This window comes from Pinus tabuliformis, chromosome 5_1, assembly GCF_031772625.1.
Source record: "Pinus tabuliformis cultivar Carrire ecotype Pingquan chromosome 5_1, CPIR1, whole genome shotgun sequence".
In the NCBI taxonomy this organism is placed as follows: Eukaryota; Viridiplantae; Streptophyta; class Pinopsida; order Pinales; family Pinaceae; genus Pinus; species Pinus tabuliformis.
The window spans coordinates 359338530-359358468 of NC_142305.1; positions in this window are offsets into that span (position 1 = coordinate 359338530).

Here is a 19939-nt window from a genome sequence, read left to right on the forward strand (position 1 = left end):
AATCTAGGCATAGAAATAAATAGATGTAGAGAGAAGATGACTAGTTGTTATAATATAACAATTAGTTTGACTCAATAGTCATTATTAGTAATGGCAATAATGACTATTAAGTCAAACTAGTTGCTATATTCTAACGACTAGTCATCTTCTCTCTACATCTATTTATTTCGATGCCTAGATCTTGTTCCTTGTCCTAAAGATGAACCACACTAGTTGGTTCAAAATGCATCGACGACATTTTCTCCTATGTTATTTTTACCGAAAGATTTTTTGTCATAAGGCTTATGGATTCTCGCATGAGAGATGATCTCACCTCAAGATTTCAAGTTGAAGGACTCTATAGAGTCAATGAAATACCTTTACTAGTGATGGTGCATAATACTAATCATCAAAGTGAACTATGGCACTAAATATTGGCACATCTACATTATGAAGCCCTACTGAAATTGAAGAAGTTAGTCTTTGATATGCTTGATGTTCAACCTTGTCATGACAGAGTATATCTTGGGTGTGCGAGTGGAAATAAGAAAAGGGGACCATTCCCCTATAGCAAGTAAGACTAGTGATATCTATTAACTTATTAATTCTAGCCCATGCATATCAATGCATGTGAAATTTATTGGTGGACATCTCTACTACATAATATACATTGATAACTTTTCCAGGAAGACATGGATATACTATTTGAAGCATAAGGATGAGACTTTCGATATGTTCAAGGACTTCAAGGATTTGATAGAAAATCAAACAGGGAAGAAAATCCAAGTCATTCGATCTCACAATGGTGGAGAGTATATTTCAAATGAGTTTATTGAATCTTGTAAAAAGGAAAACATTTTGCCTTGCAATCCAGAGAAAAATGGAGTGGCTGAAAGAAAAAAAAGTCTATTGTAGAAGTTTACTAAGCTATGCTACATGATAAAAAGTTGCAAAAATTCCTCTCGAAAGAAGCTACGAATATAATAGTATATGTTCAAAATTGGGTTCATCATATAGCGTTAGACAACCAAACTCCAAAACAAGTACTCATAGGTGTGAAGCCCGACATTCGACATCTTTGGATATTTGGTTTCCCCGTATATTTCCATGTGCCGAAGGACAAAAGGAACAAGCTAGAAGCACCCGGAAAGTAAGGCATGTTTGTTGGCTATTGTGAAAAATCTAAAACATTTAGAATATGTATATCTAGCCAAAGGAAAATAAAGTTTAGCAGGGATGTAACATTCGATGAATATGATTCCCTTGGAAATGAAAGAGACCTTCCTCCGCCTATGAAGAAATATGATGACATGGATGTTTCAGATGGTCCTTTTGTGCCAGAATCCGAGAAGGACATAGTTGATGATCCCATGGAACCTATGGATCCCTTGGATCCTTCTCCAAGTGATTCCTCTAGTAGGAATAACCCATTATGGCTTCATGATCCTCACAGGATGCTGAGAAATATGTCCCTTCCGAAAGTAGTTTTAGAGAAATTAAGAAGCCATGCCAATACTAGAGATACATTGTAGCTTTGAGCACCATGTTCTAATCTAAGCCTTATAATTTTTAAGAAGATGTGAAAGAACTAGTTTGGAAGGATGTAACCGCTAAGGAATATGAATCGACTATGAAGAATGATATATATGATGTTGTGTCGAGAACTAAAGGAATATCTATCGTAACTTCAAAATGGCTATTTAAGATCAAACATGGAGATGATGGAATCATTGAGAAGTAGAAAGGAAGGCTTGTGCCCTGAGATTTCTCCCAAAAATAGGGAGAAGACTATCACAATATATTTACTCTTCTTTTTTTCTACACTATTATTAGATCAATTATTACCCTTACCTCTAGTTAAGGATGGAAACTTAACCAGATGGATGGAAAGATGACATTTCTTCACGTCATACTACAAGAATAAGTATATATGTTGAATAACCTCATGGTTTTTCCTTGAAGGACATGAAGACTTAGGTATGCAGGTTGAAGAAAGAACTATATGGTTTGAAGGAAGCTCGCTCAGCCTAGCATGCCTATATTCATAGTTACCTGGTGAATCTTGGATTCACTAGAAGTAGTGTTGATTTGAACCTCTACTTGAAAGTGGTCCATGGTAACCCTTTGATTTTTGTTTTATATGTTGACAATTTATTCTTGATAGGTAGTGACCCTTGATGATCGAGTGTAAGAGGGAGTTGGTATCCATATTCGAAATGAAGGATCTTGGTATAATGCATTAATTTCTGGGACTAGAGGTGTGGTAGTAAGTCAGAGTTATTTTCCTTTGTCATGGGAAATATGTTGTGAAGCAATTGGAAATATTTGGAATGATTAAATGAAAATACCTGACCACACTGATGGAGATGAATTTCAAGAAGTTATGCGGAGATGTTGCTTCACCTGATTTGGAAAATCCTTCTAAGTATCATGAATTTATTGGGGAATTGATGTTCCTTGTGAAGACCCATCTAGATATATGCCTTATAGTGAAAATTTTGATATTATTCATTACTTAACCCCTTCATGCACCCTTGGTTGCTACAAAACATGTGTTAACCTATATTCATGGGAAGATCAGTGTTGGTTTGAGGTACCTTGCTGGAGATGTCAGACTTCATGGATAGACCAATGGTGTTGGGGTAGGAAATGTTATCGACAAGAAGAGCACTTTATGATAATTTTTTAGTTTTGGATCTACCATGATATCTTGGATGAGCTTGAAATAGAATTCAATAGCTTTAAGCACAGACGAGGTAGAGTACATTGCATCTAGCATGGATAGTTTCCAGTCAGTTTGGTTCATGACGCTCTATGGAGATTTATTTGAGTAGGTTCTAGATATGACAATCAGATACTATGAAAACAAGAGTTAGGTTTGACTAGAAAACAATCTCATATTCCATGATAAGTCCAAGCAAATTGAGATTAAGTATCACTACTTTCGATACATGATGCAGAGAGGAACCATGAGACTCCATCACATTTTGATTGATGAGCAGATAGTGAACATTCTTACTAAACCTTTTCTTAAAGGAATGTTCTTGGCTTTTCATAGAGCAACTTGAACTAATGGATGTGACCCTCCCAGATAAGGGTCTTGGATGATCAAGAACACTGAATAATGATCTTCCCCCTTGTTTGAGCTCCCAAGGTGAGTAATTGATCCAAAGAGATATTGGTGTTGAGGGAACTTATGGACAATAGGTTTGTCTAATCCTTACGTCATGGCAAGTGTGTATCTCCCCTATTATCATCAAAGGGTTATGTTTGATGCTTATCTCACTATAAGTGTGTAACGTCCACTACCGAGTATACCCTAGTATGCATCCTGTCTACAAGCTAGGCTTTTTGGGATTGTTCCTCTGCATTTGGTGATTAGGCTTACCTTGAAGGGTAAGCGTGTATCTTCCCCAAGTGCATTGGGTTTTGTCTAATCCTAACCATTCATTCTAACAGTGTATCTCCTCTCAAGGTAGTGGATTCAGTTGTTATAGCGCTTGACACTTTGGGGTCCTCATGGGAAGATTATCAAATAATATGATATTTTTTATCCTTCCCTTCTGTGGTAATTCATAATATTCATATTTCCCTTGGATAGTGGGTGGTGGTAGAGGCTACTTGATGATGGTGAGTTTGGGTGGTAGAAAAGGCTCCCTGATGAATAGAGGGTGGTAGCTTGAGCTCCCCTACGATGTCAAATTATTATTTTTTTATATTCCAGAGTGTTTAATGGAGATGAAGAGAGATGAAAATGGATGAGGAGTGATGAAATTTGATTTGATGAGGACAAGATATTTGAGATGGAACATATGTTATAGTCATTAATTTCTACCTAGATCATAAGGATTGTTAATGGAAGCTCAACGAAAAATTCTCTCCTTTGGGAAACCTTCCTCATCAAGAAATACCCCTACAAGTCGACTTTCAAGATAAATTGCGCACCCTTGGAAGCATATAAATACAAGTCAAGTTAAAGTTATTTGGACATTATAATCAAGCATCCTCTTCTCTCTCTTCTTTGGATTAGTTTGTATAGATCTAAATTTGGTTTGTGAAATTAGTTCGTATAGGTTTGAAATTGCAAGGTTTGAGCTCAAGCATATGAAAAGAGAAATTGATTTGGGGCCATAGGATTGGAACAGGGTATTTTTTGCTACAATCACTTTCTTGACAAAATTTTCCCTATATATGGAAAGAAATAGACGCACTGATGGTTAGTAGCTCCAAGCAGTTGTAACCTAAGATATTTTGACTCTTGAGCAAAGACTTGGACCATTAACCACAGGATTGGAAGCTCTGATCTGGATCATATCTATCTATTGGGCTCATATCATGATATTTTTTGGTTGGATTTCCTGGATATTCTTCTGATTGGTGAAATGGAAAATTGTACTCTCTTTGTTGAAAAAATTATGACAATATAATAAGTAGAAGAATTTGGAAGGTTTTTCCATGTTGAGGCTTTTTCCCTTGTCTTCGACCAAATCATTGTGTCTCTTATTTCTCTTGATTTTCTTCTACTATCTATTGCAAAATACATTATATCTACAATTTCTATTTATCATTGAAAAATTAATTTGTTCTGAAAGATTACTAATTAAAGAAAAGTATCTAGCTAAATTGGTTGTAACAACATAAAAAAGTGGGAAATTAACATCGTATCAGGAAGAAATTAATATCTATTTTTGCTTTGGAAGAGAAGGTTATGAGAGCAGTTTTCATCAAAGGAAATTTCCTCTCATGGCCTATGGAATCTGACATGAGAGATCATTTCACCTTGGGATTTAGAGTTGAATGAATATATAACATCAATGGAAGACCACTACTAAAGATGGTCCATGATGCTAATCACCAAAGTGAACTATGGCACTAAAGATTGGCACATCTATATTATGAAGCCTTAAAAAAATTGAAGAAGTTAGTCTCCAGGATGCCTGATGTTCAAGATAGTCATGATGGAGTATGTTCGGGGTGTGACAGTGGAACAAAGACGAGGGGATTATTCCCCTCTAGAAATAACATGGTCGATGATATTCTTCAATTCCTTCATTCTGACATATGTGGACCCATGCACTCTATTGGTGGACATCTCTACTACATAATATTAATTTATGAATTCTCCAAGAAGACATGGATGTACTATTTGAAGCATAAGGATGATTATTTTGATATGTGCAACGACTTCAAAGTGTTGATATAAAATCAAACAGGGAAGATAATTAAAGTCATCCAATCCGAGAATATTGGATAATACATTTTGAATGAGTTTGTTTAATTTTGCAAGAAGGAATGTATCAATAAGAGAACCATTGTACCTTAGAATCCTAAAAAAAATTGATTGGTTGAAAGAAAGAATGAGTATATCGTAGAAACTTCCTGAGCTATGTTGCGTGATCAGAAGTTGCAAAACTTCCTCTAGAGAAAAGATACAAATGCAATAGTATATGTTCAAATGCATGTTCCTTATCAAGGATTGGACAATAATAATCCTGAAGAGTATTCATGGGTGTGAATCCCAACATTAGACATCCTAGGATATTTAGTTTCCCTATATATTTCGATGTGTTTAAGCAAAAATGAACAAGTTGGAAGACAATTGAGAGAAAGGAATGCTTGTTTGTAATTGTGAAAAATCTAGAGCATTTAGAATTTATATATATGGCCAAAGGAAGATTGAATTTATCAGGGATGTAACATTTGATGAAGATGATTCCCTTGGAAAAGTAAGGGACATTCCTTTGCCTAAGGAGAAATATGATGACATAGATGTACTAGATGGTCCTTCTTTGCATGAATTTGGCAAGGACATAGTTGATGATCCCATGGAACCTATGGACCCCTTAGATACTCCTCCAAGTGATCCCCTACCAGGAAGAGACCATTATGTCTTCATGATGCTTTACAGGATGCTAAGAAATATGTCCCTACTAAAATAACCTATACAAAATGTAAAAATTCATGTCGATATCAGGGACACATTGTAGCTATGACCACTATGATCCAACCCAAGCCTTCTAATTTTGAAGAAGATATGAAAGAAAAAGTTTAGTAGGATGTCATGCGTAAAGAGTATGAATTGATTATGAAGACTCATCCATAGGATTATTTATCGATAACTAAGTGAAAGTCTATCGTAACTTAAAAACGGCTATATAAGATCAAACATGGGGTTAATGGTAGCATTGACAGGTATGAAGCAAGGTTCGTGATTTGAGGTGTCTCCCAAAAATAGGGAGAATACTATGATGATATATTTTCTCTAATTTCCCTCTACACTATGATTACACCAATTGTTTCCCTTGCTTCTAGTTGAGGATGGAATCTTCACCATATGGACATAGAGAAGACATCTCCCTATGACATACTATATGGAGAATTATATGTTGAGAAACCTCAGGATTTTGATGTGAAGGACGGGAATAATCATGTTTACAGGTTGAAGAAATCATTATATGGTTTGAAGTAATCTCCCTGAGCCTACTATTCCCATATTGCTGGAAATGCACTATTAAGGGGGGAGGTGAATAAGTAGTGATAGGAATTATAAGGATTTTTAATTCTTTTCCAATTATTGATTGACACAAACATACATTAACCCATTAGCAGATCTGGATCACATAAAACATTAAATAATTAAGAAAATAATAAATCCAAATTTTCAGCTACATGAAGATCATCACATGTGAACCATAAAATCAACTAAATAAACGTGCACCAGAGGAAACAAGATATTTCTGGTGGAAAACCATCTCGAGGGAGAAAAAGCACCCACTTTTGTTGTTGCACTGTTCAATAATTTTATTATTCATCAAGCAATTCAATACATAGAAGATGCATATAGGTACTATTAGTAAGAACTTTGATACTCATCGCACAACTCTGTAAACATCCATCTGCTGGAATCCACCATCACAAATGAGCCTCCCCCAACTCTGATTGGACTCATGAGGAAATATGATCCTCATCTCATGACCCTATGCGCCTCATCTTCTAGAAGCCACCACGACTAGTGAGCCTTGCCAACTCTATTTGGAATCATGACGAAATATTCTCTTTGTATTGAATTTGACGGAGCCCCCACTCCACTCTTGTATCTGACCTTGGTTTCTTTCATTTTAAAACTAGATTCAATCTGATTTTTTAAACTAGAACAACACACCAACCTCTATGAATATAGGATCAAAACAAATATAACAAACACCTTGAACATTTCTGCAACACCTCACTCGATCACTACAAAAACCCCATCAATAATACATGTTTCATACACAAAATATAATGGGATGAAAATTTAATGAGAAATCATATAGGAAATTATCTACAATCATTCCTTAATCCATCACCATACTGTTGCATGAAATTCTAGATGAATCACTCTTTTGCTTCCATTTACTACTCTAGTAAATTGTTGTATATTTTCTACAAATTCCCTGCATAACCTTCACACAATGTTCTTCTCTCACACACACTCTTCCTTACTCACTCAACCATCACCAAAAAATAAAAACAACTCAATACTTTTTCCCTTTTTTTAGTATATGGAAAATTATCCTCAATTATCTCCAAACCAATACCACAGGAAAATACCATGGTTATGTCAATACCTAGGACACATGTACCATGGTAATATTCAAATCAATACCACAAGTAAATATCATCGTTATGCCAATACCACAGACACCTGTACCATGGTAATCTCCAAGTCACTACTAGGGGTAAATGTGATGGTTATGCCAATACCACAGATCCTTGTAGCATGGTAATCTCCAAGTCAATACCATAGATAAATACCATGGTTATGTCAATACGACATTATACCATGGTAATCCCCAAAATAATAACATGATAAAATACCATGGTTATGTTAATACCAAGACTATTTGCATCGAGGTTATATCACATGCCAACCTACTCCACACACATACCAATACCATGCTAATCCTAATAGAAAGAATACTTGTACCATGGTAATACTCTACTCATGAAATATGTAGGATGTGCAAGGAAACTAGAGAAATTGCTCAAGCATAACTGAAAACAAATCAGCTCCAAAACATTTCACATTAGCCAAGACAAATCACCTACAACAATAAAAAAATCTACAACTAGTGGCACAAACCAACAAATCCACATGTAACAAGCCAAAAACTGTATATTAAAGCTCAAACCACCTACAACACAATCATATACAACATATGCACACACTGACATTAATGCCAACCATCAATCACTACAACAAAACACCTACACCAACCACTGTATCATCAATTCCAACACATATTGATAATTTCTTGGTAACTCTTAGATTCACAAGGAGTTATGCAAATCGAAACCTATACTTCAAAGTGGTTGAAGGTATGCCTTGGATTTTCGATTTACAGGTTGATTATCTATTGTAGACGAGTGGTGAGCCTCTGACACTAAAGTGTAAGAGGGATTTGGCATCTGAATTTGAAATGAAGGATCTTGGTATGATGCATTACTTTGTGGGACTATAGGTGTGGAAGAAACCCAAATATACTTTCCTTTCCAAATGGAAATATGTTGTAAAGCTATTGGAAATATTTTGTATTACTGAATACAAATCCCTAAATACACTGATGGATATTAATTTCAAGAAATTATGTGGAGGTGATGTTGGACCTAATTTGGCGAATCCTTCTGAGTACCATCATTTGATTGGGCCATTGATGTTCCTTGTAAGCACTTGTCTGGATATATGCTTTGCAGTGCACACTTTGATTCAATTCACGACTGATCCCTTTCATGCAAACTGAGTTGTTTTCAAACATGTATTGAGATATATTCATGGGACGATCAATCTTGGTTTGAGGTTGTTAGGTCCCTATAATACTAGTAATTTAAGATTACATCTGATACATTTAACTAGAAAAATGATTCGTTATGGTACAAAGATTGCTTATACCTCTGTAAGAACTCCCAACTCAAATAAAAGATTCTTTTGGAATTGCACACCTCTCCCTTAGGAAGGCATTTAGGATTTTTGAAAACTTACCATAGGACTAAGAAGGAATTTTTGGGATGGCCTTAAATCTGGTTTTCAAAATTTTTTGGTGGAATATATGGTTTTCCAATACAATAAAGTTGTAAAATTAAATGCTAGGTCTATTACAATATTTTTTCCATTCCAAGTCAATTTTTGGAGGAGGTTTCAATGGATTTTATGATAGGTTTACCCAAGTCCAAAGGAAAGAGTTTCATCACGGTGATAGTTGACAGACTTACCATGTATTCACACATTTATGCATTATATCATCCATTTAAAGATAGTATAGTTGCTACTGCATTTATGGAAACAATTCAAAAGCTACATGGAAACCCAAAGATTATTGTAAGCGACAAAGATCCTATTTTCACTAGAAATCTTTGGACATAATTATTTTCTTGTCTAGGTACTCAGTTAGCTCATAACTCATCATATCATCCTAAATTCGATGGGAAAACTAAGATTGTGAACAAATGTTTTGAAGGATATCTTCGTTGCTTTTTATTTGATAAATAGACACAATGGGTCAAAGGGTTACCTCTGACTTAATGGTGGTATCATACTTCCTTCCATACTGCAGCAAAAATGAACCCATTTATGGCACTTTATGGATATCATCCACCATCCATCACATCATATTTAAGAGAAAATTATAAGGTTCAAGTAGTGGAAGATCACATCGAGCATCAACAAAAATTTCTCTGGCTCTTGAAGGATAACCTTACTCTGGTGCAAAATAGAATGAAACAACATGTATATCAACATCATAGAGATTTTCTTGTTAATGGAGGTGACTCAATATTTCTATGACTACAATAATACAAACAAATGTCCCTCAAGCAAGCTAAGAAGGATAATAAATTATCACAAAAGTATTATGGCCCATACAAGGTGTTGTAAAAGATTAGTACTATGCCATACAAACTAGAACTTCTTGCATCTTCCCAAGTCCACCGAATTTTCCATCTTTGATGCTTAAAGAATGCGTTGACGATGCTGGACCCACTAACATGTCAGGGGATATCCCTGGTAAGAAGTCCCAATTAGACCTCAGACCGTTGGTGTAAGAGTCCCAGCAGTGGGTCGTACAGTATGACCTTGACCATGGTTTCGCACAGAGGCATGTAAGATGTCCCAATTGGTAGCAAGGGTGTGACATATGTAGTAATTCAAGGAAGGTAAATGAGTGGTTGTAACACACAGAGGGTGCGGTGAGTTCGCCATGTGGAAACCTGTGATAGGACGGAGTTAAGAAGGGAACACACGAGCAAAGATGCATCAAAACATGGAAGGAAAGTAAGCTAGCAATCCAAACTGATGGTTAGACCAACAATGCATTTCAGTAAGATTCATACATACATATACATAAAATAGATACACATGCATGCATAAGAAAAGTGATACATATATCATTTAGAGTAAACAAGATAGTTGAAATGCAATACGACATATGCATGAAACGTGTTCGCTCTGTTATAATAATAAGTGTAAGATCCAGTCATATAATACATCCATGCCCAACCACTAGTTCCAACATCAAAACGTTATAGTCAATGTCGCCTTCTCCTCCAAAGAGATATACTATCTCTGCGTAATGGAGAAGCAAAGGTTCATTACAATATTGTCCAATCTCTCTCTAAGATACTCCTATCAGAAGCTTGGCTGACCAAAATCCTCTACAATGAGTTACGGGGGACTATTTATAGCAAAGGGTGGGGTGGCCACTTACATTCCCCTTTGTGACAGTTCATATGCCCTCATGACTCTTCATCTACACTCTGACTCTTACATCCAACTATTGACACTTGAGCTTACACTTGAAAATACATTACATACAATCTACACATGTACCCATGTAAGACAAAATAGGCTTAAGAAAGCCATTCAACACATCACTATAACTCTAACAACTGTGGGAAGACTAGCTCTTTGAGATCTTGATGGGGGTCGATAGTAGTGAACTGATGCCAATGTTGGTAGTTCGTGATGTTGTTTGTGTACTTTAATGTGACATCTTTCTGGAAATGCAATATTGCCTTCATAGCATCTGGGTACACTACTTGGGCTTCTCTGTCCAACTCATCTGATAACATGTGCATCAGTGTCTTGAGTATGGCCAGACCATCAGCATACTGATGCATGGTGTTTGCACTGATCATCAACTCTGGGCTGGTGGATATGCACATCAACTCGTCAAAGTATGAGTCAAGCTCTAGTTGGACCTATGCCTTTGTCTTTGCCTGGGTGGGTGACCCAATATATGGGATCGCATGTGCACACACAACAACGTCCATGCTCCTTAATACTTGTGGATGGGAAGCCTATAGACTAGTGATGAGCTACATAAGATCTTCATAGTTCTGGATCTAACTCCGTATGCGTGCCTTTAGCTCAACCACTCTGGGCTTCATCATCTTGGGAAAGTGTAATGGGGCTCTGTTGTATCTCATTGTCCATGTTTGCATGTGATCAATAGTAGCATGCATGTTTGATGTAACGTACCCCTTTGGGCCTACCTCAGAAAAATAGCTACTAGGCTCCATTAATTAAAATTCTCTTTTACTTATAGTTAAATTTCAATGGACTCATAGGTGGATTTAACCAAATCATTACATGCATAGTAATCATCCAGGGAACTATACTCAAAATCTTAGCTACTAAATACCCGCAAGATAATGAACCATATCTCACACTCGTAGATTACCCCTTAAGCTTAACCTGAACTTGGAGAAAGGGAACGAGTCATGACATGGAACCATAAAAACCCTAGAATAACACTTTCAATCATTACTAGATATTAATTTAAGTTTGTTGTAGCTATCATGGTCATACATCATGACCATAGTCCTCTACACATAATCAATATGTTATTGGCCAACCTTTCATTCACATGCATAACTAGCTAGAATTAGCCTAAGTGGGTGCAGTGTTATTGTGTTAGGCCCCAATACTACTAGTGTAAGCCCTTATTTTTATTATTACAACCCCCTTATTATATTTTTTTACCCATGTAGTCCCCTTACTGTTACTATTGTGCCCCAGAGAAGCCCACTATTGTTATTATTCTGCCCACACATTATTATTGTTATGTCAGCGCTGATTATAATATGACCCCTTAGGCTCCTATATATAGAAAGGAGGTCTTGTCATTTGTATCATCGACGAATTCTTCATTTTTGTAATGTAAAGGAGGTTGCCCCTCGAAGAGGTTGAATTATAAGGTGTTGATCTATCTTTTCTATCTTTTTGTGAGCTGGTTTCATAACATTTGGTATCAGAGGTTTGGATTCTAGGGTTGTGCTACTCCAAATAGGTGATTGTAGCATTTGCACTATAGATTTTTTTCTGTGACATTTCAGACGCTAAAAACAAAACCTATTTGGGTTGAACTCGTTCGAAACCTCGGGTCCAAATTTCAGAGCTTTTCGCACTATATTTACAGAGATATGCTCTGAGGAAGCTGACCTTTTTGTAGACTCCCAAATTAAATTTCAAACATGTGACCTGGGTAAAATAGTCATAACATTTGTTTTGAGCATCATATTGAAATTTCATCAGAAGTTACAGAATGAGGATGGACTATAGTTTCTTGTCTACATTTTTGTGATCCAAAGTTCGAAATGGTGATAAGTAGCACTTCATACAAATTTGCTCTTCTAAAAAGGTATATAATCAAGTCATCTTGGGAGATTGTGCATAACTCTTTCTTGGAGAATCTAAATTAGATTAGATTGGTGCCATTGGAAAGAGAACGAAGAGGGATACTATAGGTCGCAATTTCAAAACTGAATGATTTGAAAGTACATAGTTACAGTCATTTCAAGATCGAGCTCATAAAATCAAGAAAAAGTGAGATGAGGAAGTTTGATGGCAAGGATCCGGTAAATTAGATACTATAGATGGAGAAATATTTTGATCTACATGGTGTACCACTATTACAAAAGGTATGTATTGCGTTTTCATATTTAGAACAAGATCAATTTTTATGGTATAAAGGGCTTTGTTCTCGTAAACAACTTGTTAAGTGGTCAATTTTCACGAAGGAAATTATAGCACATTATGAGAATACAAAGAGCAACACCTTCTTTAGAGAAACACCACAACGATTGGAAGAAAAAAGAGAAAAAGGCTTTGTTACAAAGTGGAAAGAAAAATTATGGCAACAAGGAATTCTACCCCTCACATCTATAAAGATGGAAGTGTTGCTTCTCCTAGCCTTCCACAACCTACAACGGTTACACCACAACAATTGGAAGAAAAAATAGAAAAAGGGCTTTGTTACAATTGTGATAGCAAATGGACTAAAGGTCAGAAGTGTGCTAAGAAGAAATTATTTTACATAGAGTATGAAGAGAAAGAAGAAAATGATCAAGAAACATCAAAAGAAGAGGATATACCCCAAGACCCAACCCCAGAGAAGGAAGAAATGAATCCAACCATATCTTGTAAAGCATTAGCGCGAATTACCACTCCTCAAACTACCAATATAAAAGGACATATCAAGAAGAAAAATGTTCAAGAAGTGAAAGATCACATTCAGCATCAAGAAATGAATCCGACCATATCTTGTAAAGCATTGAAGAAATTACCACTCCTCAAACTCTCAATATAGAAGGACATATCAAGAAGAAAAATGTTCAAGCAATGAAAGATCACATCGAGCATCAACAACAAGTTCTCCAACTTTTAAAGGATAATGCCACTTTGGTGCAAAATCGAATGAAATAATAGGTAGATCAACATCGTAGTGAAAAATGTTTTGATGTAGGTGATTGGGTATTTTTACTGCTACATCTCAAGCAAGATGTTTATGAGAAGGAAATGTTGGCAATACTACTTGCACCTCATAAATGGTGACCTTATCGAATGGGAAGACACTTCAAGTTAAATAGGGATCATGATAGTCTTAAATAATTTTTAGAAAAACTATTATCTTTAGAAGAACAGAAAAATTGGGTCACAAATATGTTGGGTTATGACTTTAACATCATCTATAGGAAAGGGAAGCAAAATTTTGTTTCAGATGCACTCTCAAGAAAGGATGAGGATGTGGAAGTGGAAGCAATGTTTTGTGCTATTTCTATTATCCAACTAGATTGGATAAATGAAGTAAGGGATGAATGGAAGAAGGACAAAGAAGTGTGGCCACTCATTCAAAATTTGCAAAATATCTCAATTCAAACAATATTGCCAGAACTTAAAGAAGAAGGGAAAGTCATATTGGAACTTGGAGCAGTCACAGAAACAAGAACTTCGCAGCTACGAAATTGATCAATTTCGGAGTATCTCATCAAGTGGAGGAACTTACCTGCTGAAGATTCCACATGGGAGGAGAAGAATTTTATACAGAAGCATCAAGAACTACTTAAGTGTCGAGGAAAACACTTGTTGAAGGAGAGGGGCATGTTAGGCCACTATACTACTAGTGGAACCCCTTATTGTTATTAGTACAACCCCCGTATTGTATTGTTGTACCCATGTTGTCCCCATATTGTTACTATTGTGCCCCATAGAAGCCCACTTAAACCCTTATTGTTATTAGTACAACCCCCTTATTATTTTGTTGTATCCATGTAGTCCCCATATTGTTACTCTTGTGCCCCATAGAAGCCCACTATTGTTATTATTGTGCCCTTACATTATTATTGTTATGTCGGCTCTGATTATATTATGACCCCTTAGACTCGTATATATAGAAAGGAGGTCTTGTCATTTGTATCATCCAAGAATTTCTCATTTGTGTAATGCAAAGGAGGTTGGCCCCTCGAAGAGGCTGAATTCTAAGGCGTTGATCTATCTTTTCTATCTTTTTGTGAGCTGGTTTCATAACATTTTGATAGGCAAACACAGATAATTGAACCATTGGTCATACAATGAGAAGCATTATTTTAGCAATTGTTCTACTTGCATAAGAAATCACCAATATAGGAAATTATAACAATACTATATTCCTTTATTAAATTCATGATGATAAGGTATATTTATATATGATCTCTTCATAAAAATTTAGTATTTACAACTACATATTATTCTTCTGCTATTAACTCTGCTCTTGAATGTAAAAGGGGTCACATATATAAAACTATAATCATTCTCATAAGAAAAAACATTAATACAGGTAATCTATTTATGAATAATTGTCACATGCAAATTCTACCATGAATGGGTTCTAGAATTGTTACCCACTAAATATGCTTCTACAGTTAACTTCACACTGGAAGGAAACATGCATAAGAAAATCCGTCATTCCCATAATAGAGATAAATTTAACCATAATTATATATGATCTAAATGATTGAACCTCGTAACAAGTAAGGATTAACATAAAACACATACGATGAAAATAACTCTCATCAAATTACAGGGAACACCATTAAATCTATTAGTACATAAGCTTATGTAATTCACTCAAACATTCTTGTGTAAAAGAAACTTAAGAAATCTTCTCACAAACAAACCGGAACCATAAGAGAGAGAGAGAGTAACAATCATTGTACAAAACATTTCACGCACATGACGTGAAATAAAGCATCACTTGGAGAGTAGAGCACCACCTCCCAACCATGAATCACCTCTGATTCCCCCTGAGCTGTGCTTCTTTCCAAGGATAAACTCTCCTCAATTGATCAATGCAAGGGTATTTAATACCCTCTTTCAAGATTTAGTTTCCATTAGCGGTGTCTCGGTTTTATGGATTTTTCCATTTGCCTGGGCATTTTTCAGAAAATCTCGTGATTATCTCCCACGAGGATTTTACTCGTAAAAGCTTGCCTATATCTCTGGCAAATATTTCACTAGTAGAAAATGAGAAATTAGTGACTAGGTGACTAAAAATGTTACTCACCACAACCTTTCCAAGTGTACTTCCAAAAAGACCAATCTTAAGTGATCGAACTAAAAACGACTAACATAAATCACTAATTTAGTCGCAGGTTAAACTATGTGACTAGCTAATAAGTAATGCAACTAAAAATGACTAACATGAATGACTAATTTAATCTAAAAAAAAATACAACTACATAATAAGTACTACATTAATATGAATTATTTTTTATGTTAGTCATCTTAATTGTATCAAGCAATCTAAACTTACAAGTGATAGGGGATTGAAAGGTTGTTACAGATTAGTTGAAATGTTATCCTTCATTAAAAAATTCTTCATCCTCACATGGTGTATATTTGAGCCAACTTTGAATTATTTATCTGTAATAATTTGTGATTTTAAAAATATATTTTTTAATAAAAAATATTTTATGCATTTTTTAAAAATCTATTCAACGAATATAATTGGATCTAGTTCCAATTTGAATTCAATTTGAAGAGAAATTTTATTTTTTAAGACTATAATATCAAATAAAAACTACTTTAATTTCATATTTACTGACCTATATCCATCTTAACCCCGAATATATCAAGCGCCGAGAGGGATCCAATCTCTCGAGGCGCAAAGTTTTTTTCTAGTGCAAAACTTGACGAAATGGTTTCACCTTGAGAGATTGGATCCCTCTAGGCACTTCATAGTTATAGAGTTAATATAGATCTAGGTTGGTTATATAATACTATGTAATACCTTTATTTGTATTTATGTCTCTTTGTTATTCCCTCTCTCTATGTCACCCCCCAAACATACATACACTCTCTCTGCTGCTCTTGCCCTTCTCTCCCTCTCTATCTATATCCTTCTCTCTATTCCCTCCCCCTCTCCTCTCTCCCTCACTCTCTCTCCATGACTCCCTTGCCACCCTCTCTTTCTCTCCACCTTTATCCCTATATGTTTTTCTTGTTCCCTCCCTGTCCTACCCTCTCCAATTCCATCTCTCTCTCTTAATCTCTATCTCCCTTCCTCTCTATCCCTTATCTCCCACCTCCCTCTAATCTCTCCCCCCAAAATCACTCTCCCTCTCTATCTCTTCAGTGCAACTCTATCAATATCTCCCCCCTCCCTATCCTTCTCCATCTCTCTCCCTTCCCCTTCTCTCCCTATCTCTATCCTCTCCTCTTATTTCTCTTCCCTCATCTCCTCTCTTCCACACTCTCTCTCCATCTATCCCTTCTCACTCCTCTCTCTCTCCACCTCTATCTCTCTATGTCTTTTTTGTTCCCTCCCTGTCTCTCCCACTCCAAATCCACTTCTATCTCTCTCTCCTCTCTCTTCCTTCCTCTCGCTCCCTCCCTCACACCTCACTCTCTCCCCCACCCATCACTCTATCTTTCTCTCTCTCTCTAGCCTCCAACTTCTTTCACTATCTCCCTCCCTCTCTCTACCCCCTCCCCAACTCTCTATTAAATTTGATCACATTGTATTGTGTTTAAGAAATTATCTAAATTAAAAAAATCTTAATTGGTTGTAAAATATTAAACCTATATTTTTTATCAATCATGTCAAACAAAATAAATAATGAAAAACTTTAAAAAAATCATCTACTATATTTAATATTATAATTAGTCAGTTTGCTTGCTCTCATCCCTTGGATCCTTAGCTAAGATGGATATATATATATATATATATATATATATATATTTTTTTTTTTTTTTTCACTTCTGGTTCACGGATACCCGGGTCAATGGGTAGCCGCTACATCCAGGGTTGTTCAACACTGAGTGGACGCACCCGAAGGCATCAACACCCCTCGGCCTATTTACTGACCTAACCCCAAGAGCTTTCAGGATTCGACCCTGTGACCTCCCATTGGCGAGGCACTTGATTTGACCGATTGAGCTAACTCTTGGGGCTAGATATATATATATATATATATATATATATATATATAGATAAGCATATATCCATCTTAGCTTAATTTTATTAAAACCTTAATATAATTTCTATGCGAATATTTTTACTAGTGATCCAGGTGGATCTTCAGATAAAATGGCATGGAAAAGCTTAGAATCAAAGTTCTTAAATTGAAGTCAGCCTAGGACTAGAGCATAGATCTCGTCATCTTGATTCTAATGGCATGAACAACACTTCAAAACGATTTCGAATGATGAAGTTATCATGAAAAGAAGGTTGCTATGTTGCTTAAGAAAAATGAGGCATTTTCCTTTAAAAATGGACTTTTAAGCTTAAAAGGAAAAATCAAAATCGACACATCCAAAAGGATAGACTTAAGGAATGTAGTAGAACCCACCGATCAAAAATCTGTGATTAGATCGGATCGGCGAATGAAGGGAGATTAGGTTAGTGGAAGCAGTGTCGGTAATATCAGGGTAATTGGGATTGACAATAAGAGGTGCAATTGGCTGACGCTGATATCGGCGATCGGCGGTCAGCAAAGTTCCCCGATATACAGGGCCTTGGTGATCTGAACTTAAACAGGAACGCAACAAAATATAGAGATAACCATAAAGACAAATATGCAGCGAAAATAATACTTCATTTCATTACTGTAAAATACTAAAATATGCTTACAAACAGAATTGGATAAACCCAGCTAGGGCGATGGTAGGTTATCTCTGAGAAGAGATGTGGCGGCTGCGTGCCTCTGAGATGTTCTGAACTATGTTACAATGACGCTCGAAGGCCTATTTATTGTTGAGAAATAATGGAAAACCCTTCATATTCCAAAACCTAACCCTAGAAGATGAAACGCCAAATTGTGGGCCCCGTTTTTGGGTAAGTTGGTACATCAACTTCCCGAGGTCGCGAACTGGTCGTATTATCTCCGTTTGACGTGCATGATAGCCCGTTGGAAAGATCTCTCCAAGGACTATGACGAAAAAGACAATTTTTTGGTAGAAAAATCGTTGGTAGTAGATTTCCCAAAAAACGTCGTTTAGGGCCTCAAAACGGCTCCGGAAGTTTAGGACCCGAAAAACTACCAAAAATAGTAAACTGCGCTATAATTATGGAAACTGAAAAACTGAAAGGGACAGTTGTGGGGGCCTATATGGGATAGGTGGGTGGCCAACAACATCCTCCTGGATCATTCCCCCCCCCCCTTAGGAAGCAATGGTCCCCATTGCGTTGAGTTCCTCCCTAAGATGAGGAAGCTTCTGCTGAGCTGGGTCTTTGGTGAGCTGTTCTGCACTCTCTGATGTGTACAGATATGGTGGGAAGCATGGTCGACGATGGTCCACATTGAAAACTCGATGCAAGCAAAGGAATGGAGGAATGCTGTGCTTCAAAGCATTGTTGCCTGTAGCCTTGTTATTGGTGTACGGACCATGTCGAAGTGGTCTGAGTTTCTGATGGGTTTTGGTAAGGCGTTCTCTTTGCAGATGTAACCAAACTTTGTCGCCCACCTGAAACTTGTGTGGTACCACTCTGGGTAAGGAGAATTTGTTCCTGTGTTTTGTCATGACTGTATCCCTCTGTTGCTGCTGCTGTGTGGAGGAACCCTTCGCGGGGGTCATGGATGTAGCAATGATCTTCCCCTTACTTTGGGAGCGAACCAGACAGAAAATAAATTTCCTAGTCTGTGAGATGAGCTTGCTGCCTTTCTTAGTAGTGATCAAAGAGGTGGTGGTAGGTGGGGCTATCTCCAGTATCATGTATAATGAATCACCCAAAGAAATAATGATAGTGTGAGGCCTTGATTCATACACAGCATGTCGCCTTCGCAAGTATGGCTGGCCTAATAATACGTCACAAACATCTAGAGGTGTAACATCACACAATACCTCGTTTTGAAGGGCTTATTGCTATAGGGAAGGTGGCATTACCGGCGAACTTTGAGATCTCGTTCTTCGTGAAGCCACCCGATACTCTACGGCTGTGGGTGTGGTGTAGTTGGTAGGCCTAAGCGCTTCACGACCTCTGCTGAAATGAGGTTCTTTTGGCTGCCACTGTCGACAATGAATTGCAGTGGCGAACCCTTCACCCAAATCTGTGAGCGGAAAAGACGTTCCCCCTCCTCTGGATCTTCGGGCTCATTTTTCTGGATCTTGGCATTGGCAACAGTGGCGCTCGGATCCGCATCAATGATCTTCTTCCCTTTGCCATTCCCC